This window comes from Oncorhynchus mykiss, chromosome 7, assembly GCF_013265735.2.
Source record: "Oncorhynchus mykiss isolate Arlee chromosome 7, USDA_OmykA_1.1, whole genome shotgun sequence".
Lineage (NCBI taxonomy): Eukaryota > Metazoa > Chordata > Actinopteri > Salmoniformes > Salmonidae > Oncorhynchus > Oncorhynchus mykiss.
In genome coordinates this window covers 40,414,719-40,418,034 of record NC_048571.1, presented here as the reverse complement: position 1 = coordinate 40,418,034, position 3,316 = coordinate 40,414,719, and positions in this window count along the sequence as shown.

Genomic DNA, 3,316 nt, shown 5'->3' with positions numbered 1-3,316 from the left:
CACCATTTTATCTTAAGAATGTGAAATGTCAGAATAATAGAGAGTGATTTATTTAAACTTTTATTTCTTTCATCACATTCCCAGTCGGTCAAAAGTTTACATACACTCAATTAGTATTTGCTAGCATTGCCTTTAATTTCTTTAATTTAGGTCAAACGTTTTGGGTAGCCTTCCACAATAAGTTGGGTGAATTTTGGCCCATTCCTCCTGACAGAGCTGGTGTAACTGAGTCAGGTTTGTAGGCCTCCTTGCTCGCACACATTTTTTCAGTTCTGCCCGCAAATTTTCTATAGGTTTGAGGTCAGGGCTTTGTGATGGCCTCTCCAATACCTTGACTTTGTTATCCTTAAGCCATTTTGCCACAACTTTGGAAGTATGCTTGGGGTCATTGTCCATTTCGAAGACCCATTTGCGACCAAGCTTTAACTTCCTGACTGATGTCTTGAGATGTTGCTTCAATATATCCATATCTTTCCTGCCTCATCATCCCATCTATTGTGTGAAGTGCACCAGTCCCTCCTGCAGCAAAGCACCCCCACAATGCACAAGATGCGTTCATCTCTAGTAGACAGAACACGTCTCCTTCCTGAGCGGTATGACGGCTGCGTGGTCCCATGGTGTTTATACTTGCGTACTATTATTTGTATAGATGAAAGTGGTACCTTCGGGCATTTGAACCAGACTTGTGGAGGTCCACAATTTTTTTCCTGAGGTCTTGGCTGATTTCTTTTGATTTTCCCATGATGTCAAGCAAAGAGGCACTGAGTTTGAAGGTAGGCCTTGAAATACATCCACAAGTACACCTCCAATTGACTCAAATTATGTCAATTACCCTATTATTTTCTGGAATTTTCCAAGCTTTTTAACGGCACAGTCAACTTAGTGTATGTGAACTTCTGACCCACTGGAATTGTGATACAGTGAATTATAAGTGAAATAATCTGTCTAAACAATTGTTGGAAGAATTACTTGTCATGAACAAAGTAGATGTCCTAACCGACTTGCCAAAACTATAGTTTGTTAACAAGAAATTTGTGGAGTGGTTGAAAAAATAGTTTTACTGACTCCAACCTAAGTGTATGTAAACCGAGAACTGTATGTTCTCTTAGGCTAGATTCTGACTTTGTATGAATCATGTGGACAAGAGACTTATTGACAAGAGACAGCTATTGACAAACATAAGGCTCCATTATTGTTGTTTTGATAATGATTCTTAATGTATGATCAGAAGGTAACAATGCATTTCAGTGTCTTGCGAACCAAAGTGCAGGCTTGGAGATAAATTAATTATTATTTGATCATGTTATCTGCAAATAAAGTATGACATGTTTAAAACAAATTCTTACAGGATAAGCGTATTATTGCACAAACAATTTTATTTTACACCTGCTACGTTAGGTTGCACAAATCCAAAAGATGACGCTGTAGTTTACTGTGCATTTGACAGCACTATACTAGTGTTTACATTAAAACTAATTGGAAACTCAATGCTAACTGTGGCCTGCAGTGATTCGACTCTTGCTTTTGTCTGACATCAAAATATTTGTAACTGGAAAATGTTTTTTTATGACGAGAGAATTGGTTACAAATGTATCAGCCGTTGGTTTTCTAGTTGTGGACTATGGAGTGAGATTTGTTTCTTTATTCTGTAAATATGTCTACCACGATCTGTGCATATTCAGCATAACTCACAAATAAAACTGATTATGAATTTATAAAAATATATGTAAAACATTAAATCAATTAAACCATAACCCGTGGATACGTAAAACGATTTAACAAATGTTCACAATAAGTCATGAATAAATTGATCCGTAAATACAGTGCCTTGCGAAAGTATTCGGCCCCCTTGAACTTTGCGACCTTTTGCCACATTTCAGGCTTCAAACAAAGATATAAAACTGTATTTTTTTGTGAGGAATCAACAACAAGTGGGACACAATCATGAAGTGGAACGACATTTATTGGATATTTCAAACTTTTTTAACAAATCAAAAACTGAAAAATTGGGCGTGCAAAATTATTCAGCCCCTTTACTTTCAGTGCAGCAAACTCTCTCCAGAAGTTCAGTGAGGATCTCTGAACGATCCAATGTTGACCTAAATGACTAATGATGATAAATACAATTCACCTGTGTGTAATCAAGTCTCCGTATAAATGCACCTGCACTGTGATAGTCTCAGAGGTCCTTTAAAAGCGCAGAGCATGAAGAACAAGGAACACACCAGGCAGGTTCGAGATACTGTTGTGAAGAAGTTTAAAGCCGGATTTGGATACAAAAAGATTTCCCAAGCTTTAAACATCCCAAGGAGCACTGTGCAAGCGATAATATTGAAATGGAAGGAGTATCAGACCACTGCAAATCTACCAAGACCTGGCCGTCCCTCTAAACTTTCAGCTCATACAAGGAGAAGACTGATCAGAGATGCAGCCAAGAGGCCCATGATCACTCTGGATGAACTGCAGAGATCTACAGCTGAGGTGGGAGACTCTGTCCATAGGACAACAATCAGTCGTATATTGCACAAATCTGGCCTTTATGGAAGAGTGGCAAGAAGAAAGACATTTCTTAAAGATATCCATAAAAAGTGTTGTTTAAAGTTTGCCACAAGCCAAATGGGAGACACACCAAACATGTGGAAGAAGGTGCTCTGGTCAGATGAAACCAAAATTGAACTTTTTGGCAACAATGCAAAACGTTATGTTTGGCGTAAAAGCAACACAGCTGAACACACCATCCCCACTGTCAAACATGGTGGTGGCAGCATCATGGTTTGGTCCTGCTTTTCTTCAGCAGGGACAGGGAAGATGGTTAAAATTGATGGGAAGATGGATGGAGACAAATACAGGACCATTCTGGAAGAAAACCTGATGGAGTCTGCAAAAGACCTGAGACTGGGACGGAGATTTGTCTTCCAACAAGACAATGATCCAAAACATAAAGCAAAATCTACAATGGAATGGTTCAAAAATAAACATATCCAGGTGTTAGAATGGCCAAGTCAAAGTCCAGACCTGAATCCAATCGAGAATCTGTGGAAAGAACTGAAAACTGCTGTTCACAAATGCTCTCCATCCAACCTCACTGAGCTCGAGCTGTTTTGCAAGGAGGAATGGGAAAAAATGTCAGTCTCTCGATGTGCAAAACTGATAGAGACATACCCCAAGCGACTTACAGCTGTAATCGCAGCAAAAGGTGGCGCTACAAAGTATTAACTTAAGGGGGCTGAATAATTTTGCACGCCCAATTTTTCAGTTTTTGATTTGTTAAAAAAGTTTGAAATATCCAATAAATGTCGTTCCACTTCATGATTGT